This window comes from Macaca nemestrina, chromosome 9 (genome assembly GCF_043159975.1).
Source record: "Macaca nemestrina isolate mMacNem1 chromosome 9, mMacNem.hap1, whole genome shotgun sequence".
NCBI classification, from domain to species: Eukaryota; Metazoa; Chordata; class Mammalia; order Primates; family Cercopithecidae; genus Macaca; species Macaca nemestrina.
Genome location: NC_092133.1, coordinates 77,906,668 through 77,933,380, shown reverse-complemented (window position 1 = coordinate 77,933,380; position 26,713 = coordinate 77,906,668). Strand labels below are relative to the sequence as shown.

General features: G+C 37.5%; 1 long non-coding RNA gene across 1 annotated transcript; it reads left to right on the top strand.

Annotated features, from left to right (window-relative positions):
- The first annotated feature begins 4,063 nt into the window (after window positions 1–4,063).
- Window positions 4,064–7,937, top strand: LOC105465929 (uncharacterized). The gene is made up of 3 exons (XR_977860.3): window positions 4,064–4,223; window positions 5,209–5,274; window positions 7,511–7,937. It is a non-coding gene; the product is annotated as an uncharacterized lncRNA (long non-coding RNA).
- Window positions 7,938–26,713: the final 18,776 nt, after the last annotated feature.

Sequence of the window (26,713 nt, the reverse complement as noted above, 5' to 3'; positions counted from 1 at the left end):
ATTAATCCAATAGTCACATATATCAATGTGGAAGTCTACAAAGACTTTTATAAAATAAAGAGAAATAATGCTAGGAGAATATATAAGAGGTAAGCCTGACTTTGTCTGGGGGTATAAGAAAGTGTCTTCTAAGAAAGTAACTTTTAGGCTGAGATGGCAGATATTATCAATCTAAAGGGGGAGAAAGCATCCCAGGTAGATTCTCTGGCCTTTTTCTACTTAGCTTTTTAAGCAACCTCACTTGGCAGAGTGTCAGCTCCCTGGTATTTAAATCCCCATCTCTTCCAGCTGGGCATGCTAGGACATTATCGAATTCTTGCTTCTTTACCCTAAGTCAAGTAGTCTTATTTGACCCATTTATTCATTTTATCTTGTCCTGTTTTATTTTTTAGAAATAGACAGGGAATCAATAATGAAACACTTGCTTTATATTTCAAATACGTGAGCCACAAACACCCATCCAATTCCAATATAACTGCCTCAAACTCTACCAATCAACATGTAAACACAGAGAGATCCCTGAAAGTCTTTCCTTTCAGGCTAGGAGGGGGAAAATCATAGTGTTTCTTATAACAAAATCTCATGACAAGGAAACAATGAAAAGCCCACAGAATTTATTATCCTTTGGCAATGCGTGTGTATATAGTTTATTCATGAAACTAAACATTACTAATTGGGAGTAATTGAGGAAAACTCAATTTCACTTGAATTTCAAAACTTTAAAATAATGGAAGAATTCCAAAGAAATTCAGTTTTATTATTTCAGATACATTCAGTCACACAAACTACTGCTAAATCTCTGCCAAACTGATTTCCTGCCAGATTTAATAACTAAAGCATTCCCCTATATTTCAATGTTTCTTTAAAATGTCTGGGAAGACAAGACAGGATATTTTCCTCAAAAGACCTGTAGCCTGTAGTCAGAGAACCAAACAGGCAAACAGGACATGAACACACGAACAGGTATAAAACCTGAGAAAGAAAGCTGCTGCCAGTGAGAGCAGATGCAGTTCTGTGGTGAGTCCAGGAAGAGACCTAAACTGCCTGGAGCCTTGAGCTTGTGGCCTGAGGCACCGTGCTTGCACATAAAGGCTTCATATCCGTCACAACTTTGTGATGAGAGAACACCACGGGAAGTTTTAGGAGAGAGTCAGAAACAGCCTCAGAACCTTCTAAGATTCAAAAATGCTAATTTTATAGATGAGAAAAGTTTGGGGATGAGCCTCAGAAATGAAGAAGGGTAAAGGGGGGGAATAAAAAATTTCAAGCAGATAAAAGAACTGAAGCATAAATCAATCAACAAAAAAATGTTGGGAATTATTCGATCTCTGAAGGAACAGGTCTTATTGGACAGATGTATTTTAAACACCTATTATATTTAAACACTTTGACTTTGAGGGCTTCCTGTGCCTTTTTTTCACCTCTGTAATCTAACGTGAACGATTGCAGTGAACTAAGCCACCATTAACTGTAGTTAAATTGGATTGATTGAAAAAGTGTGTTGAGGTCACACTGGAAAACTCTGATACCTGCTTTGGATTTTCAGCATTGCCAGACCATTGGGCTCTGTTTTCACTGTGGCATCAGCTACCATCACATTCTGCAAAAGGCTCATATTGGCTGTGCCTAGACTGGTACAACCTGTCCTTTGAGGATAGCAACTAAGGATATTCATCTATTTAGAAATAGTAATTGGACATCCACCATGTGGGCTTTTAACTAGTTGCTGGGATAAAACCAGTCAAAATAATTCCAATATTTAACTGGTATCTGCCAAAAAAATCTTAATTATATTAAAATAAACTCAACAACACTCTCTCTTTTCCTTCCTTCACAACCTCCTCTCACCTCAGACTAATGAGAGCCCCTCGCTCAAAGCTCTGCCCATCCCTGCAGCCTGTCCACCACTGCATCATCGCTGCTCTTTATCCCTAGTCTCCCAACCCTCTCAGCTCTGTACCACATAGATCAAGTCAGTTTTCTTATCTTTCACTTTTTTCCTTTTTCTCAAGCCCCACCTTCCTCTGCTCAGTTTTAAAGGTATCTCAAAATTCTAAAATCCATTTTTGCAGTAAGCTATAGACCTTAGAGAATTGGGAAGGCAAAATCAAGTTAGCAAAAACAAACAAACAAACAAACAAAAACATTGTCTTGAGAGACTGGGAAGACTGTGGAGTGGCCAGAGCACTATAATTCCCTCCCTCTCTCCTTCCCTTCCTTCTTTCTATCTGTGTATGTTTTACCATATCATAATCTTCTCCCGGTCAGTCTTTGCTCTGTCTCTGTCTCTCTCTCTGTCTCTCTCTCTCTCTCTCTCACATACACACACAAACACACTCCAAAATACAATGTGGCTCCTAGAAGTTACAATCATTTCTAATGATAGCACACCTCCTTAGAGGAATGTAAATATTCTTAGGTGCCTTTGAAGATATTGCCAGATGTATCCTGTTTATGATCTTCTAAATGTCTTTTCTCACAAATGAAAATTGGTGGATGAATGGCTTCCTGCAGAAGAAACACATCATCAGCACCCCCACTAAGAATCTCTGTGCATTCATTTGCTAAAGGGTATGTGCTTACCAGATGACAACCCTCCCAGTTTCCAGCTGCCACTAGATGTCCCTCCTAGCCAATATTGCAAGGCAACCACACTTCACATCATTCTTGGGGTCTCTGATGTGTAAATAGACAGATGCTCTGGGGTGCCTGCCCAGCCCCACCACAGTGTTAGCAAATTAGAGGGGCCTATTTCCAACCTGGAAATGATCCTGTCTCTGGACATCTGTGTGGCTCTGATGGAGATTAAAGAACTTGTTTACTCACAGTGAATCAGACATGGCTTCTTGGCCGTGTTTCAGAAACACATTTTAGCTGTCTTATCCCAGCCATCCTCTCGCCTCTCAGGGCTTCCGGTCTGAACTTCATTAGTCGTCCCTACTTTCGAGTCGCTGTATCTTTCTTTGTCCTCTGTCTGACTTGTTTTCATCAATGGGAAAACTGAGGGGCTCTGCAGAGTAATAATGCTGTCCAATGTAGTTAATTGAATGCTGTAATAGACATCCGACGGTGACCCCTAACGAGTCACAGCAGTGTATAGTCCTCCTTCCTTGTATGCTGTGGAAACTGTAACTTACTTCTAACAATACACTACGGCAAAAGAGATGAGATGTCATTTCCATAATTATATTATTTGGTAAAGATGAAAGGATTTTTCAAGGCAATTCAAGTTCCTAATCCACTGACTTTGAGTTAATTAAAAGGGAGATTATCCTGGGTGGGCCTGACTTAATCAGATGAGCTATTTTAAAGAGGATCAGACCTTCCATGAAGTTAAAGGCTCTAAGGAACATAAACTCTCCTTCTCATTCTCTCTCCTTACCTCCCTTCCTCTCACTATCCCTCTGAAATCTGCCAACAATCTGAGCGAGCTTAGACATGGATCCTTCCATGGTGAAACCTCCAAATGGGAACACACTCTGGCCAACACCTTGACCTGAACCTTGTAAATTTCTGAGCTCAGGAAAGTTAATCTGGGCCCAGACTCATGATCCACAGAAATTATGAGATAAGAAATGAGGGCTGTTTTAAGCCACTAAATTTGTGATCATTCATTATGTAAAAAATAATATAATTATTGATATTAAATGCACCCAAATCTATTCAATTAACTGCTTATGAGTAACCAGGAGTCTTTCTTCCGCACACCATTAAATTGTTATGTGCTTCCCAGTTTTTTCTAGTTTAAGTACAAAAATCAAGCGTGCTCACCCTTGTTGCTCTGATACAGATTTATTTTTTAATTTTGGTGTCAGAACGCCATCACTATCATACATTCATTTCAGTATTCTTCAAAGAAATATCGGTTATATGGTCCCTTAAATGTTTTGTAGATAATCAATGACACTTCTTTATCGCTAACCCTCTTTATCATTGTCTTATGGATTAGACAACGTTTTGGGGTTTTTGGAAGTAACTTAATACCTGCAATAAAACTATTTTTTTTGATAACTTTGTATGTAGGCTACCTCAGTCATTCTCCAGGTTGTAAGTGGGGCTCAGCTGTTCTTCTGGGACCGCTTACTTGGCTGCGCTCATCTCAGCAGGGCTGCAGGAGATCCAGAAGACACACGGATGTCCTTCAACATCTCCACTCAGAGCTTACACAAAGTAACTGTTGTCCACATTCCATTTCTCAGAGCAAGCACCCGACCAAATCCAAAGTAAGCAGACAGAAGTTTCTTCCATTCCACAGATGTGGGGGTGGGGAGGAATACATTTGTTAATAATACAATTCAGTATATTACTGTGGTATCGGGCTGTGTTTCAACTCTTGGTCTATTTTCTATCATTGAAGTCTTAACTTTAAGTGTACAGGTAACCTGTACCATCATCATTCCAGAGTTTGTCTGATGGATCATACGATCTGGATCATGGAAACAAAAACAAATGTCTTAAACAATTCAAGTAGGACATAACTTCTCTCAATATCCATGCGATATTAATTGGTATCTGTGGCACTTAGGAGAAAAATAAAAAGAAACAAATCACAAGCTCCAAATCGGTATGTCATGATGGATAGGTACTTTGCTGAGTTTTGCTGAAGCTGGAGATCATGCATAGGTCTGTGTTTCTTGTGAAAAATTTGACAATTGAATAGAGTCTTCTTTCAAATGATGAAAGTCTTACTAGGATATCATCCTCTCAAGAACTCTTCAGCACTCCTGTATAATTCCTGATTTGATGGACTCTTCTTCATCAGTTCCATTGTTCCAACAGCTTGGCAGTAAGGATGAAAATACACTTTTGACTCACATGTTTAGTGATGACTTTCATCCTGACTGAGTATGGCTGGGTGCTGGAGCTGAAATGCAAAATCCTGGGTGGTAGCCCTCTAACATATTACCCCAAAAAACCAAAAGGATGACTCAACCCCGGAATGATGTTATTTTGAAGAAACATAGTTTGCCAGCCAAACACATTTTAAGAAACATCCAATTATTTACTTTTGCTTCTCAAAGAACATCAGAGGAATTTCCTATATCAACTTTGGTCACGGAAACTTTTCTGAAATCATCTTCCCATCTATCTTCTGAACACCCCTCAGATGGTTTTGTTCAATTCACTTCAACCCACAGTATACAAGCCAGCACTACATTCTCATGCCTTACAGCCCCTTCTCTTATGCAGATTTGTCTTCTCTTGCAGGAAACAGCATCCTTGCCCTTCCTGCAAGAGTGGAGGGGAAGAAACTGGCAGCAAATCAGGCTACAGGTACGTAAGTCTTTTAGCTGATTTAAGGGGGCCAGGAATCTGCAAACACACTTATATTCACAATTTTTAGTCCTCAGCACAGAATCTTGTTAAGGCCAAACTGGCCATTTTTCAAAGTTACAGAAAGCAAATTTTGGAAGAGTATTTAAAATCATCCAGTTTATCTAAATGTTATCTCACTGTTTATCTAAATGTGCTCTTCTGTATATCAGATAAGAAAACTGATGCTTAAATACCACCAATGACACAGGACTAGATGTGAAGACATCCGGAGTCAGACTGTTATGTTTTGTCTGCTCTAAAGGAATTTCCGGCACATGTTCAGAGAGCTGATATCATCTCCATGAAACTTCTACCCAATAATCATAAAATTATCCCTTAAGAATGTGTTCCCAATTTATTTTCTATTTGATGGCCCTATAAATAATTGAAGATGACTCATTTATATTATTGGGCTATGTAAGTATGATTTCAAATGCTCTCATGTAACATGGACTCAAATGTCTTCTTCATTCTGATTGTCTTACACCAGGCCAATATTGATTTGTAACTTTCATTGTTTGCCCTGGACTCTAGTGATTTGACAACCAAAGTGCAGAACAGGACCCCTTAAGTCTCCTTTCCTGTACAGCATAGTCACATTAGTTCAGTATAAACTTCAATGGTATTTTGGGAGAGGGAATAGCCTAGTGTTGTAATAACACCAGTTTGGAGTGAAATTACCTGCATTCATAGCCAGACTCAGCCATTTGGTATCCATGTGCTTGGTTTCTTCATCAAAGAATCTATATGATGCCAACTTTATGGGGGTTTTGCAAGATTCCAATGAAATGATACACACAAAGAACATCCATAATGTCTGGCGCATAATATAAGGGCTCAGCTAGTGTTAATTCTTCTGATTATTATTGCTACTCTGAAAACTCCCAGTTTCAGAACTCATAGTCAACTAAATTTTCTAGCTTCAAAAATCGCATTTAATATTTTAAAACTGTTATTTTTTCTTTATCACGTTACTCATAATTAATTCTACCTATTCAAATGAATCCCCATTGCCAAATTAAATCCAATACTTCTTCTTGTGGTCTCTTGATAGCCAAGGAATCTACTTATACCTGGAGATTATCTCTGAATAACAGATGCTAAAACTCGCTTTCTTGAATAAAATGGCGTAAAAACAGTAGCAGCAATAGTAGCACAGTTTGTTGAGCGTTTTCTATGTACTAGACATTGAGTTAAAACTTACACAGACACGTAAACACTCTTCAAACACACAACAGAAAGATGCACATCACACTTTCCTGTTCTTGGGTTTTCTATCAATAGTTTAAAAATAACGATTATGACAGTGATAGTAATAGCAGCAGCTGCTACACTCCCTTAGTCACAGAGACATTAGAGGGATAAAGAGACAATATCTGAATGTGTCTTTTCCAGGCTCTGCCACATTTGCCAGCAGGATTTGCATTCGTGATTGGGACTGTTTCACAGGCAATTTATTTCCCATTAAAATCATTCCCACAAGACCATTCCAAATATCAGTACAGCTTTCTTTTGGCAAATACATCACAACTTGTTAACATTTTGATAGAAAATTAATACTTACAAAGTGCTTCCATAAACATTATCTCATTTAAGCCTCACAAAAACTCTGCAGCAAAGAACGTTCAAAGAACTTAACAATACTTGTAGCGAAGCTTGTAAAGCTACCTGTCAGGTGTTAGAATTAAGACTTGAATTTATATCCATATGATCTCTAATCTCTTTCGTACCCCCACACAAAGATGCTTTCTGAAAACCCTTGCCTCGGAGACAGGAAGCTTGAATGGAAAATTCTGGTTTTACCACTTCTGACACCTCTCAGTACCTGCTTCCTGTCTGGAAATGGTCAAAATGAGCCCACTCTCACAGAATCAGTGTTAAACGTGGTAGTGTGGATAAACCATTCTACAAACTTGCAAGCGATTAACAGAGGTTTGTCACACAAATATGACATGGAAGTGTAATGTTTTACAGAAATTTCAAACTGATTTCCATACTGTCAGAATGACAGCTATTATATGATTTTTGCTTTCAACAGTTTGAGTCACCATTTTGAAGGGTGTGCCTAACACAAATGTAGACAAGTTGTAGTCATTGGTAAGTGTTATATAAGAACTGACTTTATTTTTTCAGTTTGGGAAGACTTTTCCTGAATCTCTTTACTCATTTTAATTTCTTCTTCATGCTTTTGCAGATGAAGAAAAGCCAATAAAATAACAGCATTGGGCCTGATGCTGTGGCTCATTCCTGTAATCCCAGCATTTTGGGAGGCTGACAAGGGCAGACCACCTGAAGCCAGGAGTTCCAGACCAGCCTGGTCAACATAGCAAAACCCTGTCTCTACTCAAAGTACAAAAAATTAGCCTAGTGTGATAGTGCATGCCTGTAATCCCAGCTACTGGGAGGTGAGGCAACAGAATCACTTGAACCCAGGAAGTGGAGGTTGCAGAGAGCCAAGATCATACCACTGCACACTGCACTCCAGCCTGCGTGACAGGGCAAGACTCTGTCTCAAAAAAAAATAACAATGACAAAACAACAACAACAACAACAACAGCAACAACAAAAACAGCATGATTTTGCTTCCTTAGAAAGGACTATTTGCTAAATGTGTGATGTGTGTAAAGGTGCATAGTTAGGATAGGTGATTAGTGCTATTCTATGTTTCCTTGGTGTTTCACCCAAGCTTAGTTAGGCTTTTTATCCATTAAAGCCTCATTTTCATTTTGTAGACATGAGTATAAAACATGTAAACGTATAATGAATACATTATTTTAAAATTATAAATTATTACAAGATATTATATATTATAATTATTGTTACTATTTCAAAGACTGCTTCATCGTTTGATAGCATTTCTTGGGAATCTCAGGTTTAAAACAAAAATTGCCATGAATCTTATTCTGTAAAATTCTTTGATTAATTAATTCAGAGAGCTTTATTTACCGGGAAAAAAATCTGATCATCAACTAAGCGGTTCAATAGTTTTGGTCAAGTAGCTCATCTACAGTACAGCATTTATAGTAAATAAAGTAAAAACATTTTTAAAGAGTGCTTTACAATCCTCAAAGCACTTTTATTACACACATATATAGACACAAAATACACATATCAGGGAAAAATTATAAAATATCACACTGTGAGTATTGGCTGGCTGTATGCCTTAGGTGGCAGCACCATTCATAAAGTGCCTAGGATTTGTCTGTTGTACATCTTGCTTCCTAAATCACAGTAAATTGAGGCAAAACCTTAAATAACGCTCACTGATCCACTAATACCATTAAAGTTTTTAAGACAGGATTTCAAAATCTATTGCAATAACAAGCATCAGTTACAGCTAACCAGATATTGCTGAATGAAAAAAAAAATGTGTTTGACATTCACTTTTCCAGGTCTTTCTTTTTCTTTAAAAAATCAATTTATCTTCTTCTAGTATAATCCATTCTATGGAATTAGAGTGAATTAGTATCAAGCAGATTACAGCGTCAGTAGAAGAGTTAGCAAAAAGTAAGTTAGTACACACCCCAACATGTGCTTAAAACTGATTTCTTTAATAACTAATGCTGAAAATGTAATGAAGTATATAGCATCATAAGACAAAAAAGCAATAGTTTTAAACACATTCAAAAATGAAAACAGTGTCTTAAAAAGAACTATCGTGCTTTCTTTCTGCTGAAAGGCTGAAAGCTCCTCTAATTTCATAAATATTTTCCTGCAATTCTCATACTATTTGGAGCTACCATCATTGCCATCTCATTCTTCTTGTACCCTGAGACTTTCGAATTGGGAAATCTTGCTGGCTGTCTTTGCATGCTCAGAGCTTTCCTACTCTCCATTCCTTTGGAATCTAGCTTCCACTCTCTCTCATTAAAATCACTCACTCTTTACTTGGTCACAAAAGGCCTCTTTAGACCAAAGCCTATGGTCTATTTTCTATTCCTTTGTTTTTGATATGTGCGGAGTTCTAATTTATTTTCCACTTTTTCTTCCTTAGGATCCCTTACTCCCTCAGCTTCCTTGGCACTACCCTCTCTTTACTCCCCTATCATCTTTCGATATACTCCTTCCAGTCTTTTGGATTGGTCTCTACTCCTCAAATACATACCTCCACCAAAAATCAATTTTCAGTTTTCTTCTCATGAAAGTCTATACATGCTTCCTTGGAGATTTCAGTCATCTGTTCAGTTTTTTTTTTTTTTCCATTAGGCAATCACTTATTATACTTCTAAAATGATTCAAGATATGTGTAATAGGCTATGGAATACAAAGATGAAGGTTGCCATAAAGTATAAAGAGTTTAATCAAATTACCACCTACCTGATTATATATTTTTGAAAGCTAAATATATGACCTTCACTTGTTGCCTGTGTGCCAAGGTACCACATCCCTGGGCATCACTGTTGTAGAGTCATACCACATACAGCAAAAATGAACTCATCTTGTTTATTCTAACTTGCCTAATTCTCTAAATTTATCTTTTCTCTCTGCACTATGACACTGCCCCTGTCACTCAAGTCCAATGCATTGGAGTCATCCTTGATTGTTCGTTATCACATTACCAACAAACATGAGTAGTTAGGGAGTCCTATCAGTTATTTCCGAATCACACCTGTTAATCTATTTCTTCCTTTTCAATATTAGTTCTACTAGTCTATTCAGAGTCTTCACATGAAGTCAGAGCAACTAAACCATCTTATAGTATTCAATGGTTGTGCCTAAACTCTGCTCACCTCACATCTCCAACCTATTTTACTCTTTATTGCTAGGATCATCTAAGTAAATACTAACTTGTCGGGCACAGTGGGTCACTCCTGAAATTCTAGCAGAGAAGAGATCTCTTGAGGCCAGGAGTTTCAGACCAGCCTGGTCAACACAGTGAGATCTCTTAATAAATACTAATTAGAACCATCTTCCTCAAATCCTAAATTATTCTCCACTACTTAAATGACCGTGGATTTTGTGGGCCCTCCACAAGCTAGCCTCAATCCACTTTTCCAGCCTCATCTCCAATGTAGCATTTATATTAACTCAAAACTCTTATTGAAGGCATTCTAGATCCCACCATTAACATTCTAGTCTCAGGTCCTTTCCACATGCTAAATTCAATAGTTGGAATATGACTTCGTTCCCTCTACTTTATTGATTACACTATTCTATCTAGATTTGTCTACTTGACTTTTACCAACTAGATATCATTTTTGCTAACTAGTACATTACTTCCACCATTACACTCCAACCCTTGATGCTTTCCTTTAATTGATGTAATGCATTACTTACTACATTCACCATTTATTGGTGCAGTTATACATTCATAGATTATAAACAAATTCTTATATTTCTATTGTGAAACGTAGAATATATAAAATATGGAATATGTGATAGGCTAGAAGGAAGATAAAGCAGTAGCCCAGACTCCCAGAAATAAATACACCAACATTTTTAGGCACTGTCTTCAATTTTTCAGTTTCATTTAATTCCACTATTCTTTCAAACAATGTAAATATGGGTCTATCTCCAACTGGGGCTTAAGACACTTGAATGCAGATCTGAGTGTTATTACTTTTGTTTACTTAATGCCTGACATGTAGAAAGCACTTAATAAGTGTCCAGTAATATTGAGTATCGGAGGACAATAACATATGTAGCCAAAATGAAAATTATATATTCATTTCTGTGTTGATCTGTGTATGCCATAATGACAGAGTTATATCAGTTCTGTTCAGTATTGCCTACATTACACCTACCATAGTACCTAAAACAGCATAAATTTATTACATAAAAAATGTATTAAAATATTGCTCTAAGGGGCATGGACTATAGAAGATTTATGTACAAATCTCTTGTTAATCTTCCATTTATAAAGAATTATCTCTTATACAGTCTTTAAATAGAAATTATTAGTTGAGGCCGTGCACGGTGGCTCATACCTGTAACCCTAGTGCTCCAGGAGGCCGAGGCAGGCAGATCACTTGAGGTCAGGAGTTTGAGACCAGCCTGGCCAACATGATGAAACCCCGTCTCTACTAAAAATACAAAAATTATTTGGAAATAACTTGAACCCAGGAGACAGAGGTTGCAGTGAGTTCAGATTGCACCACTGCACTCCAGCCTGGGTGACAGAGTGAGACTCCATCTCAAATAAATAAATAAATAAATAAATAAATAAATAAATAAATAATCAGTTGATATAGCATGTAGTCAATGTAATTTGTTTTATGATAGTAAATATTTTTACAGCCAATATTTTGATTAGGAGAGAAAGAAAGAAAAGAAGCAAATTTCCATTTTGTGACCTTCAACTTATAAAACCAAACCTATCAAAGGATGAATTTATTAATTAGGCATTGGGGAGGATGTGATTGCATGTAATTTATCAATAGATACATATCAACAGGGTATAACTCGGCTACAATGAAACAGCAATATTTATATGCAATTCAGTTCAAAATAGTAAAAATCATTATGAAATGGAGGAATTAATATTTAGCAAAAGCATAGCCCAACCCTTGTGTTAACAAGGCCTCCTGTGTTAGCAAGGCCTCCTGTGTTCCTCATTGTCCTGGATTATGCAATAGTAATGTTACCCAGACTTCCTTCCATGTTATCCATCTCTTCCAAGAGAATGGCACATAAGCCCATGACAAGGGCAGTCACTGAGTTACAGTCTTCAGCCTGAAAAGCAGGCAGTTCACGCTCTGTCTGCAGGTTTTATTTTCTCACGGTTGTTTAATTCATCCACTAGTTGTGATCAGCATCTCTTGGAATTTGTATTTTTGGATTCTCTTACTCCTCTTCATTGCTGCTGGAAGAGAACCGTGGAAATTGCTTGGCCTTAATCTGAAGCTAATTTAAGTCTTCTCACTCTAGGTAAAACGAGACTTTGATGTGCACAGGAAGTTAACCTACATTGTCAGGGTAAATTCTGAAGCTAAAGGCCAGCAGTTCCTTCCTGCTGTCCCATTGGTCTGGCACTGTCCTCACTATATGTTTCTCCTTTGGGTCATCTCATGTCTGTGTGTCCGTCTATGGCCATGGTAGATGGCTGGGCTGTTTGAGGATTAATTCAAGTATTCAAATTCCTGAGAACTTACCACTTATCATACTCCACTAGAGGAAAGAATATCATGAGGTACTAGTGGGATGAGAGCTGTGTATGTAGGAAAACAGATGTCTGACTTCATCAGGCTTATTCGTGTGGGAGTCTGGTTGCGTGTAATTGCACCTGTCAAAGAGGCTTGAAAACTGCCTATTATTTGATGCACACACCTCAGAACAGTGACGATCAGCAAAGAATATTTGTTTTCCCAGAACGACAGCAGCAGCAGCAGCAGCAGCAACAGCAGCAACAATAACAGAAAACCAACCTACCACAGCACCAAATTGTTGTTAAGCCTCTCCTAAATCAGTACATCTCAAACACTGTGATTACGTATTTCTGGCCATGGCCACACTTTTTAGCACAATTATAAACTCAGGGTGTCCATAGGCAAAACAGGGTTGAAGCTTATCTTAATTCAACTGCTTCATTTTCCTGGAAAAACAAAGCCCAGTGTTTAAATTGGGGAAGAGATTAGGCCAATCTTATACAATCAGTAAGTGAAAGAACTCATACACTATTTCTCTTTTAAGTCCAGTCATCTATCCCCTTCACTAAAATGCTTTCTTTTCCTCCTGAATTACTCTAAGCATCAGTGATTTTCCTCATTTAAATAACACAGGGATTTAGGGACATAACAAAAATATCACATCTTTTAAATGTTAATGTGGGTGTCACTATGCATATATGTATGTAACTTATCTATTATTATCTTTATTCAGTGTTCAATTTTATGTCCTAAATGTAAATCAGTTTCAGCCACTTTCTATTGCAGCAGAGCAAATAAACACGTAATTACCTGAAAAACAAAGATAGTTTGCTTTTCTCTATTTAAAACAAATCTCTTTCCCTTTCTCTCTGTCTCTGTCCCTCTCTTTCTCCTACACACACACTCGTGCACGTATACACACACACACACATACACAGAGCAGGTTGTTGGTTGAAATTAATCCTCATTTTAATTTTCCAGGTCATTGAACATTTTTCTATAGCCTCCTATTACTTCCTCTTGATTAAAAACTTTTTCCTCTGGTAGAATATTACTTCCATTTTCAGCATACATGATTTAGATTTAGCTGAAGTTCAATTACGGAGGTCTGATGTAACTTGAATATTGTACAAACGAAATGTGTATGTAAAATTTTGGGGTAAATTCTTTTATGAGAGAAGGTGACACCCCCACCCCACCACCACTCCACTTGCTTTGGCTGGAGTAGCAGATGATTGTTCCCCAAATTGCATTCTAAGAAGGTGAATTTTAGCTAATTGCAGACTTTGTTTTGTTAAGAGATAGAAAGGGCTGGGTTGCTCTGAACTATAGAAGGGATTTGTATTAAGTGGGAAGCAAAAGAAAGGAGAGAGGAGTGGTTGCTAATTTAAGGAACTTGGAGGGAGAAAGGATGAATATGTCTAATAAGAGACTTTGTTAAGTTTCTGCTATGTGTTATACCTTTTCTTCCCCATTTCCCCATGGAATGAATCTTCAATACAGTATCAGTGTTTTAATGTGTTAAGACGTCGGTTCTGTTTTAGAGTTGTTCCAAAGGCTGTCCTGATTCTAGGTAAGTGAGGGGCAAGAATAGGCACAGCCCATGTCTCTCTCTCTCTCTTTCTATGTATTCGTGTACATTTGTGTGTGTATACATGCATATGAATGTGTGTGTATAATCGCCCAATGGGTTCTTCCTGCCTGCTGCACAAGAAGAACTGCACAGACAGAACCAGTTCACTGAGACTGTGACTTTGCAGTAAAGAAAGAGGCTGGTCATGTAGGTGATAGAGTTATCATTACAATCAGTCTTCCAGAAGTCCAGAGGTTAGAGCTTTTCAAGAATAGTTTGGTGTGCAGGGGACTAGGAAATGGGAGTTGCTGATTGGTTGGGGATGCAATCAGAGGGCTGTGGAAAATGGTTCTTGTTTGCTGAGACTGCCTCTGCGTGAGGGCCAGAGGACTGGATGAGTCATGAGTCCTGAGTTCCGGTGGGGTCAGTCAGTTGCTGGAATGCAAAAGTCTAAAAGACATTTTAACAAACCAATCTTAGGTTCTTTAATAGTGATGTTATCTACAGTATAACAGGAATAATTGAGGAAGTTACCAATCTGTGGCTTCTGGCCACATGACTACTGAGAGTTCAGGCCCCTCCCATAATCCTAATCTTATGGCCTTTCATTAGATTTTCATTCCTCGAGCAAGAAGGAAGTTAGTTTTAGATAGGGACTATCATTATCAGAGGCACTTGAACCAGAGCAACTCCATCTTGAAAAGGGGCTAGGTAAAATAAGGCTGAGACCTACTGGGCTGCATTCCCAGGAGGTTAGGCATTCTTAGTCACAGGATGATATAGAAAGTCAGCACAAGATACAGGTCACAACCTTGCTAATAAAACAGATTGTGGTAAAGAAGCCGGCTAAAACCCACCAAAACCAAGATGGCCATGAAAGTGACCTCTAGTTGTCCTCATTGCTCATTATATGCTAATTGTAATACACTAATATGCTAAAAGGCACGTCCATCAGCAACATGACAGTTTTCAAATGCCATAGCAATGTCAGGAAGTTACTCTATATGGTCTAATAAAGGGAGAAATCCTCAATTCCAAGAATTGCCCACCCCTTTTTCAGAAAACTCATGAATAATCCATCCCTTGTCCAGCATATAATCAAGAAAGAGACATAAAAATAGCCAACCAGCAGCCCTTGGGGCTGCTCTGTCTATGGATTAGCCATTCTTTATTTCTTTACTTTCCTAATAAACTTGCTTTCACTTTACTCTATGGATTCACCTCAAATTCTTTCTTGTGTGAGATTCAAGAACCCTCTCTAGATTGAGATCCCTTTCTGGTAATACTATCATCTTTTCCAAGTGAAACTATAAACTAAATTTCTCCTGTAGTAATCTTGGCCCACGCCCAGGAATGTGTGAAGGCAGCCAACCTAGAAGGCTAGAAGCAAGATGGAGTCAGTTATGTTAGATTTTTCTCACTGTCATTATCTTTGCAATGACAGTTTCACCTGCAAGTGTGTGTATTTGCAATGACCTAGAAGGAACAGGAAAGATGGCTTCCTAGATATTTCCTAACATTAACTCAGAGAATTCAGAGGATCTGGGAAGTGTCCCAAAGCCAGGATTGGCCCTTAATATTTCAGGAAGTAAAAGTCTTTTTTGAGTGCATCCTTTATGTGACCAAGGATAGAGGGAAAAATAGCAGTGACACTTTTGACATTTTGATGCCATATTTGCATGCCTATGCTAACTTTATGTTTACCCCTCTGCTAGGACTTTGACAGATTTGTTTTCAGCATTCTGAGCACTATTTTTTAATAAAACAATTTTAATTATTTTTAATTGGAAAATAAAAATTGTATATATTTATGATATAGAGCAATGTCGGTGCTTAGAAACAGATATGCCAAAATATAGACTGTTGACATGCTGAATTGAAGAAATCTCAAGTTCTCACTGACCATCCCCTACTCACTGTCCTCCCAAAGTCCTTCTCTGCCTAAGATCCAGACCCATCAAGGACAATTGATTTTTTCTTCTCCTCCCTATAAGACCAAGAATGTAAACACACTTGAACAGACCCCTTCACTGTCAAAAGCATATCCTGAGAATGACCCTATGGTCTAAAAAGAATATGTGTTTGGAGTTCTAAGCTAAGGAACCTGGGAGGGGTCAACCTGAAGATTCACTCCTTATCTATGCAGGACATCTGAACCCCAGGCCCACTTGTGGGCATGTAGGCATACAGGGGATCCAGGCCTTTTGTTTTGGGTTAAATGGAGGTTGTTGGGTGGAGGCTGCTAAGTGAAAATGATATATAAACTCTGTGCTTTTTACAAACTTTAGCAGTTCTCCTGTCCAGCTCACTGCCACTGGACGGGAGTCCTCAATAAACCCAATGTCTCATTTCCTGGCTCCGGTCTTCTCTGCAGCCTCTCCAACAAGGTGCCCTCCATATTGGAATCAGTAGAGGTCCAGCATGGCAAGCAAATATGAACTGATATCTCACTGCGGTTTTAATTTGCATTTCCCTGATGATTGGTGATGTTGTGTGCCTTTTCATATACATGTTGACCATTTCGTATGTCTTCTTTTGAAGAAATATGTCTATTTAGGTCCTTTGCAAACTTTTAATCAGGTTATTTGTTTTCTTACTATCGAGTTGTCTGAGTGCCTTTTATATTTCAGATATTAATCCCTTATCAGACGTATGGTTTGCAAATATTTTCTTCCCATTCTATAAATTGCCTTTTTGTTTTGTTGTTTGCCATACAGAAGCTTTTTGTTTGATGTAATCCAATTTGGCTATTTTTGCTTTTGTTGCCTGTGCTTTTGGGGTCAAATCCAAAAAAAAAATCATCTGAGCACTACTTTTGATGGAATATCAACTCCCTAAATATCAGCATGACTTGTTGATAGAACATACTAAGTTTATTGCTTATCACAGTAAGAGAAAACACCACCTAGACAGGGTTTTCTAGTTCTCAGAGAAGGAAGGCAAGGTTGATTTTATCAAAAATAAGAAATTTGGTTTAAGGTATGTCTTTCAATGAGCAGGCTTCATTCTCAGAAAGTTTCTGTTGCTGAGATTCTGAAGGTAGTGAAAATAAGCATTTATTTTTTAAGCCTGAACATATGTATTCATGTTTTTAAACGTTAAGAATCATGTTATCATGGACAAAGCTCTACCTCAAGAGTGCGAATTCCAGATTGTGTGGAAATCTATTCACTAAGATCTGTTTCTGGGTTTTATCCAGGGACACTAAAGGATCATATGTGAATGTTCTCTATGGGCCACTGCTTAGCTAAGGTCCCTTTGGATCTACTGGGTCTAATTTGATGTCTGTGGAAATAAAAATTATTTTCTTTTCTTATTTATTTATTTTTCTGAGACAGAGTCTTGCTCTGTCACCTAGGCTGGAGTGCAGTGGCGATCTCGGCTCACTGCAAGCTCCGCCTCCCGGGTTCACGCCATTCTCCTGCCTCAGCCTCCGGAGTAGCTGGGACTACAGGCGCCCGCCACCACGCCCGGCTGATTTTTTGTATTTTTAGTAGAGATGGGGTTTCACCGTATTAGCCAGGATCGTCTCGATCTCCTGACCTCGTGATCTGCCCGCCTCGGCCTCCCAAAGTGCTGGGATTATAGGCGTGAACCACTGCACCCAGCCAATAGAAATTATTTTCTAGGGTCTCAGCTGACTCAATTTTACAATCCGTTCCCTTGAGGGGAGCAGATATCAGTGGGTGGGATGATGTGCAGGAAGGTCTCAAGTGATTTTCATCTCATTATTAGGTTGCACTTAGGGGTTGAGAAGTTATTTATTTCTTTTGAAATGGAATAATAAATAAAACGAGTTGAAGAAAGATTTTTCACTCAGTGGCACAGTTTATTCATGGTCCAGGGAATAATATTAAATGCTTAGAAACAACAAAGTTTCGGGGAGAAGCACATGTAATAAGAAGGATATATTATATTTTATATTTTACTGAAATCTTATTTATTCCTCCATGTAGTCAACTTTCAATAGCAGTGGCTCAGAGCTAAAAGAATTGTTGAATCCCACTGTGTTGAAGAAATTTTTTAAAAGCCAGCTTGAGCATGTGTTTGAGGAATGCAAGACCATGAAATTGCTTAGAGCTTTTCCCATGATACATTTGGTGTATGAAAGTAGACTGTATCCTTGGACATAGTCCACTCAACCTACAGTTACGATGCTAGAAGTGCAAGAAGCTAAAAGTGGTGATTAGAGGTCAATGAGAATATTTGCACAATGGAAATAGAGATCAGGGGATATTAAATATATAGATTGAGTGTTAACGGAAGTGAGGGAATTCAGGAATTACCTGGGGATTAGGAGATACCATCATTATAAAATTCTGCCTAAGTATTTAGTGTTTTAAGTTATGAAGAGGTGTCAGTGTATTAGTAGTAAAAATTGTTTCTCCAAGGTATGGTAATCAGAACTACAGCTCACCTTTTGTGGTAGCTAGTGTACAAAGATGTCTGCCATCAGTTTGTTCTTCTACTTTTTTGTGCATGCTGCTTCTCACATCAAGAGCGGAAATGAAATTCACCTGTCCTTAAATCTAGGCCATCATAATGATTGTTGATGATTCTACTTAGTGAAAGTGATGTTGTATTTCCAAGGTGAGGTCATAAAAGGCTTTGAGACTTCTTTCTGGGCTTCTTCCAGTTTTTACAATCCAGCCACCAAAAGGTAAGAAGTACAACCTTCATGAGGAGGTCATGTGGGGGTCCTTTGGGCAACAATCCCACTTGACCTCCAGGCAAATGGGATTACCCAGTGAGAATGGTGATTACCTGCCATCAGAGTGAGTCATGTCTTTATCCATCCCCGTCAATGTTCAGATAACATTATCTGCCATCTGACTGAAATCTCACAAATGACAGCTGCTATTTAGGCCCGGTCAATCCACAGAATTCTGAGAGAAAATAATGAGTTATTGCTTTAAGGCATAAAATTTGATGTGGTTTTTATGTAGTGATAAATAATTGGAGAAGTCCTCAATGTACTGTTTATGTAAATTCCTGTCAGTTCACAGGTGGATTCTAGACAATTAGGATTAATGAATAGATGCTGGAGATACACACAAATGAAAACACAAAAAAACTGCTATTGTTCTTATAATTCCCCAGACTACCTTGTTTTCCCAGATAATACCATGCTCTGTGGTATGCAACAATGAATTCAGCCGGGCGCTATTGCATTTTCCTCTTTTAATAGTCCTACTTCATGATGGAATTTGTACTGATGATTGTAATCCGCTTCAGTAGTCGCAGTTTATTTGGGGGATCTTCAGTGCATTGTCTGAATAATGTTGGTGGTATCTTGGTATTCTAATTTTTAAAATATCTTCATGGAATTTGAAAGGAGACCAAAAAAAAAGAAAAAAAAAGAAAGGTAGGGTGGGTACTCCATGTTAACAGGTGTTAAAGGAGAAACCTCAGTTTCACTTGCATACCAGGCATTAGCTGATGGTGAAGTGGCTTCTGGCTGAGTTCCTCTATGGCCAGGAGAAAGTGAGAGGACTATATAAACAGAAAAACAAAAGCTTTTCAAATATTTCAGGATTAAGATAAGGATATAATCACGTTGTTAGAATTTACTCGCTCTGTGTTACCAAATGATGGAATTGATAATGAGTTCACAACATGTTTTATAGCATTACAAAAAAATGTGACATTTGATGTTTCTGAGATTCTATGTTGCTATCTGGTACTCATTTTGTACCCTAGACTTGTAATTCTAGCTGGGCATGTAGTAAAGTATTACAAGAAATGGGGGCCAGAAGCAGTGGCTCATGCCTGCAATCACAGCACTTTGGGAGGCTGAGGTGGGAGGATCACCTGAGTTCAGGAGTTTGAGACCAGCCTGGCTAACATGGCAAAATACTGTCTCTACTAAAAATATGAAAATTAGCTGGGTGTGGGGGCATATGCCTGTGATCCCATCTACTCAGGAGGCTGAGACAGGAGAATTGCTTGAACCTGGGAGGCTGCAGTGAGCCGAGATTACACCACTGTACTCCAGCCTGGGAGACAGAGCAAGATTCCGTCTGAAAAAAAAAAAAAAAAAAAGAAAAGAAAAGAAATGGGAAAATTAGAGTTGAGCCACTGCTTGACCTAGGATATAGTATAGATATGGCTAAATTTAATTCCAACAATGTCTTGATATTTTGAGTGTTCTAAGGAACTATTAATCAATCTTTAGGAATCTTATTACCTATGTCATTTTTCAAGATGGCCATTAAGAAACACTTAGAAGGATTAAAATAAAATGGAATTAAAATAAAACAGGGAAAGGTTTTCTTCTCTTCCTGATGCTACATTTTTCTCTCTAGGGGAACAGCCTTCCTCTAACTGCCCTTGGACAAGGAGAAGAGAAAAAGGTGTAGAGGAGAGACACCTGCACACACCAACCTCTAGAGGGAACCCAAGGCTTTCTCCTCTCCATCTCATTACAAGGGTAACCTCCACAGCCTTCCTTCAATAACTCCTCTCATTTCTAGTGTATCTTCCACTTATATAATGTTACCTTGTTATCATTATCATATTCACAATTTTGCTCACCATAAAATATTTTCCTGTGTGGAAAAATATGTTCATCACTTTCAGAACAAGAAGAGCTGTGAATGTATTTGTGTGTGTGTGTGTGTGTGTATGTATGCATGTTTGTGCTTTGTGTATCTGTATGTATTTATACATACATGTATATGTATATATGCATACATTTATGTCTATATATAGATTACATATGCGTGTACATAAATATACACATATACATATATATTTCATGTGGATGTGTCTGTATATACACATATATTGTCAATAAATGTAACTTTCTCTTCTATAATTCAGTAGTGATATAAAGCTGTTGCATATTGAACAAAGATGCAGGCAAAAGTTTAGCTGAAAAGCCATTTATTTCTAAGGGAGATACCTTTGAAACAGTTAGAATCATGCATGGCAGATACTGAATAATTCAAAGAAAGCTACAGATAATTCATGCTCCCTCCTTGAAGTCACTGGTTGATCTACAAATAGTCTAAAAATGATGAGGTATGATGAATTTCTCTTTCCGCCTGACAAATAACATAGTATTACGTCTATAATTACCCTGAAACATTTTAGCAACACAACCCAGAATCATGTCAAAGTACCTGAAATCAGGTTTCCAACAGAATTCCAAAATAGGAGTGATCTTTTAAAGGAATTTGACTGGCCCTACCTAGAAAATAACAAATATTTAAAGGCTCATATTTTGGAAGCCAGACTCAGTTCATCTCAGAGAATTTTGAGAAAAGCTGGTGTTTGTCCTATACATGACCAGATTCTTGACTAGCTAGCTTTCTGTGAAGGGCAGAGGTCACTAACTCCAGTGTTAGGAATTTGGATTAAACATTTCACAAGTCTGAATTTTTATTTTGTCCATTATTTGTGTCTGTGATTTTGAAAAACCTCAAACTCAACATTTCCCATAGATTCATCTATAAGTTGTGATATTTTATGATTATAAAGTCCTTTCTTTCTTTCCTTCTTTCTTTTCCCTTCCTTCCTTCCTCCCTCCCTCCCTCCTTCTCTTTCTTTCTTTCTTTTTCTTTCTTTCTCTCTTCTCTCTCTCTCTCTCTCTCTTTCTTTCTTTCTTTCTCTTTTCTTTCCTTCTTTCCTTCTTTCTTTCACTTTTTTGGAGATGATGTCTTGCCCTGTCATCCAGTCTTGAATGCAGTGGCTTGATCAGCTCGTCATAACCTCATACTTCTGGGCTTCAGTGATACTCCTGCCTCAGCCTCTCAAGTAGCTAAGACTACAGGTACATACCACCACTCCCACTTAATGTAAAAAAATTTTTTGTAGAGACAGGGTTTCATTATGTTGCCAGGGTGGTCTTGTATTCCTGACCTCACATGATCCTCTCAACTTGGCTTCCCAAAGCACTGGGATTAAGGTATAAGCCACTGTGCCTAGCTCATTATATTTTAGTAAAGAATATATAAACATTGTCTTATTACATCTATAAAACTTTCAGTAAAGCAGTAATTATTGTAACCTGAAAAAGAAACTGAAGCTCACAAAAGTTAAGCAAATGGTCTCAGGTCACATAATTGAGAGTCAGAATTTAATCCTAGGGTTCTAACTCCGAAGCCAATGGTGTCTTCATTACTATAAAATGTTTTACTGTCTAAGAATTTATGAAGAAATATTTTGATACTTAAATAAATGCTTTATAAGAATAAAAATTAGCATTTTATCTCTTTTTAAATAGGCTACACATATTAGGGTCATGGTGATGGAACAAACCATCTCAGACAATGTCTTTCTGACATTCCTAGTAGTTCTTTTGTAAGAATGGTAACAAATGAATAGAAATATGTGCAACCTAAGTTTCAGAAGAGAGATCTTTACACTAAAGTTGAAAAATCCTCTGCATTTGGTCGAATCTCAATAACTTAATGACGTTTGCAATGATATTTGATGTTTGATGTTACTGATTTTCCTGAAGCTTAAAATTGCCATTGGGATATTATTAGAGTGGGTTACCAGGAGTTTACATCAAGTTTTTAAAGAGCAAGTTTTTTGAAGAAAATCCTCTTTGGAGAGTCAGAGGACTTCTTCCTGATCATGCAATAAGTGCTCTGCTGAGATAACTCAAAAACTCTTCCATTGGAAACATACAGAAATGCACAACAAATTTAAGCAAACATTTAAAAAATATATAGCTGAGATTGCTAGACTGTAAAGAAATTTCTCAGGTACCAGGACAGAAACATGAGAATGAACTGGAAATGACTGAAATGATTGTGTGAGGAGTTGTTGCAGTGCTACTTTCGTGGTGGGGAGGGGCTGGAAGGCAGGAGGATTGAGCAGTTGAAAGAGATAAAGATCAGTAACAACATACATCAGTGGTTCTTTTTTTCTTTCTTTCTTTCTTTTTTTTTTTTTTTTGAGACGGAATCTTGCTCTTGTTGCCCAGGCTAGAGTGCAATGGCACAATCTTGCCTCACTGCAACCTCCACCTCCCAGGTTCAAGCGATTCCCCTGCCTCAGTTTCTCAAGTAGCTGAGATTACAGGCGAGCGTCACCATGCCCAGCGAATTTTTTTTTTGTATTTTTAGTAGAGATGGAGTTTTAGCACGTTGGCCAGGCTGGTCTGGAACTCCTGACCTCAGGTGATCCACCCACCTTGGCCTCCCAAAGTGCTGGGATTACAGCATGAGCCACTGCTCCTGGCCCAAAGTGTTTCTTAAGTCATACTCCTGTCTCAGCCTCTCAAGTAGTTAAGAGATAATTTTGCCCTGCAGCAGGGGAACACTTAAGCAATATCCGCAGACAGATTTTTGTTTGTCACAACTATGGGAGTGGCACAGTATGAATGGTGCTAATGGCATGTAGAGGGTAGAAGCTAGGAATTCTGCTCAACATTCTACAATACACAAGAAAACCACCCAGAACAAAGAATTCTGTGACGCCAAAAGTCAATAGTACTCAAGTTGAGAGCCCTGGTTTAGAGAGTGGAGCGTTATGCCTATAGGGACAGTAAAGGAAAATGTTGATACAGAGGGATGAAAATTTAAAACAGTATTACCCAAAAGAAAAGTCTTAATCTTATGAGGATTATACCTAAATTGAAAAGAGAACCAAAAACAAAAACAAAAAAAAGAAAATATTGTATTCATTTCCTCTCTGCCTGCAATGTGGGATGAGAAAATTTTCTATGAGTCTGAAAATCTCTCATATTGTGAATCAATTTACCAAAAGATATCTTGGATTCTAAATATTTAGAAAATAAAATGGACACCAATTCTGGATAAGTGATATCCCTAGAATTTCTTACCATCATAAACACAAAATCTCTTTACCCAGACAGTTTCATAATTTATGCTATGAAAGGATCTTTACGGTTAAAAAAAAAAAATAAAGATCAGCTTACAATAAAAGCTTTTTTGATTTTTATTGTTTAAAAAGTTAAACAATGCACCAAAAGGGAGTGTTAGTTGACTCAATTAACAGAAATATTAAAGCTTGAAACACTGTGAAAATAAAACAATTAAAAAGAGAACACAAACTAATTAAGTTTAATACCATCAAAATATTTTAGAAGTAATTAAAATCCCATGAAAATACAGACACTATAAAAGGAATATCTGTGAAAAGAAGCTAATCAAATTTCCAGAAATAAAAAATAAAGTCATTGGAATAAAAAATCTAATCAACAATTTAAACAGCAAATTAGACACAAATGAAGAGAGAATCATAAACTGAATTAACATATGAGCAATTAACCAGAATACAGCACAGATGGAAAAAAAATAAAAACCATTAATGTTGGAAAACATGAGAGCTTGAGAAAAGTGGAGTGTAAAATAAAAAGATTCAAAATTCATGTAATAAGAATGTTTGAAATAAGACCAGATAATGGGGAAGCCACAATGGTAAATGGTGATGGAACTTCTACTTGGTGATGGTGGACTAAGCTAGTTGGTCAAACCCTCATGCTGGGCTCCTTTGCTCTATCTAGGGCAAAAATGGAATTACCATCCACTACATTTAAATTATCTTTTGGAGACAAACACCTGGGTTGCCTCCAACTCTCTACTAACCCAGAGAGAACGATGGAAAGCACTTTTGTGAATGTTCCCTTATGGACCAATTTAAGAATATTTTTTGGGAGTGAGAGTAGGGATGATATGTAGTTCCGGAAGCAGAAGTCAGAAATACTTCTAAAAGACAGTACAAGAATACTTGCAAAATAAAGTACAAGAATACTTCTAAAAGTGTTTCTGTACTCACATTGGGTTCTATAATTGATTTTACATTATAACATTAGACCACATTCTAGAGTGGCTATACCTATTTGCCATACATGTACTAGTGCACAAGAGTTCTGGACTCCCCACATTCTTTTTTTTTTTTTTTTTTTTTTTTTTTTTTTTTACTTTTAGCTTTAGATATTTATTTTTACACTGACTTAGGTATACAACAATTTTATTGGTGTTTTAATGTAATTCACCCAGAATATGAATGCATCACATTAGCTAAGTACAAGGCACATGTATAAGCAAAAATTATAAACTTATGACACCCTCGTGCCTTTCTCCTAATGACATTTCCAACTTTTAATGGTTTGTATTTCTTCCTCTGCAGACATAGGATAATTAATATAGATAGGTCATTTTTGAGTTTATATTTTACATAAACTTATTATTTTACTTTAAAATAGTTTCTAGCTATGGCATTAATATTTATTAAAAATTTCTGCACATATGAAAAAAGGAATTTATTTCTTTTTTTTTTCAGTTTTTCAGGTTTTATTTTAAATGACAGCAGGTTTGAAGTCAAGAGGACAATAGATAATGGGCATCTTGCTACAGTTAAAGAAACGAAGGAATGGGAAAGACATTTTATCTAAATAATTATTTACAAACACATTAGGAAACTAAAAATATTTTCCATAATGTCAGTGGAGTTTTCTCATCTTTCTTTCTTTCTTTCTTACTTGCTTGCTTGCTCTCTTTCTTTCTTTCTTTCATTTCTTTCTTTCTCTTTCTCCCTTCCTTCCTTCCTTTTTTTTTAAAATTATTTTTTATTATTATACTTTAAGTTCTAGGGTACATGTGCATAACGTGCAGGTTTGTTACATATGTATACTTGTGCCATGTTGCTGTGCTGCACCCATCAACTCATCAGCACCCATCAACTCGTCATTTACATCAGGTATAACTCCCAATGCAATCCCTCCCCCCTCCCCCCTCCCCATGATAGGCCCCGGTGTGTGATGTTCCCCTTCCCGAGTCCAAGTGTTCTCATTGTTCAGTTCCCACCTATGAGTGAGAACATATGGTGTTTGGTTTTCTGTTCTTGTGATAGTTTGCTGAGAATGATGGTTTCCAGCTGCATCCATGTCCCTACAAAGGACACAAACTCATCCTTTTTTATGGCTGCATAGTATTCCATGGTGTATATGTGCCACATTTTCTTAATCCAGTCTGTCACTGATGGACATTTGGGTTGATTCCAAGTCTTTGCTATTGTGAATAGTGCTGCAATAAACATACGTGTGCATGTGTCTTTACAGCAGCATGATTTATAATCCTTTGGGTATATACCCAGTAATGGGATGGCTGGGTCATATGGTACATCTAGTTCTAGATCCTTGAGGAATCACCATACTGTTTTCCATAATGGTTGAACTAGTTTACAATCGCACCAACAGTGTAAAAGTGTTCCTATTTCTCCACATCCTCTCCAGCACTTGTTGTTTCCTGACTTTTTAATGATTGCCATTCTAACTGGTGTGAGATGGTATCTCATTGTGGTTTTGATTTGCATTTCTCTAATGACCAGTGATGATGAGCATTTTTTCATGTGTCTGTTGGCTGTATGAATGTCTTCTTTCGAGAAATGTCTGTTCATATCCTTTGCCCACTTTTTGATGGGGTTGTTTGTTTTTTTCTTGTAAATTTGTTTGAGTTCTTTGTAGGTTCTGGATATTAACCCTTTGTCAGATGAGTAGATTGCAAAACTTTTCTCCCATTCTGTAGGTTGCCTGTTCACTCTGATGGTAGTTTCTTTTGCTGTGCAGAAGCTCTTTAGTTTAATGAGATCCCATTTGTCAATTTTGGCTTTTGCTGCCGTTGCTTTTGGTGTTTTAGACATGAAGTCTTTGCCCATGCCTGTGTCCTGAATGGTACTACCTAGGTTTTCCTCTAGGGTTTTTATGGTATTAGGTCTAACATTTAAATCTCTAATCCATCTTGAATTAATTTTCATATAAGGA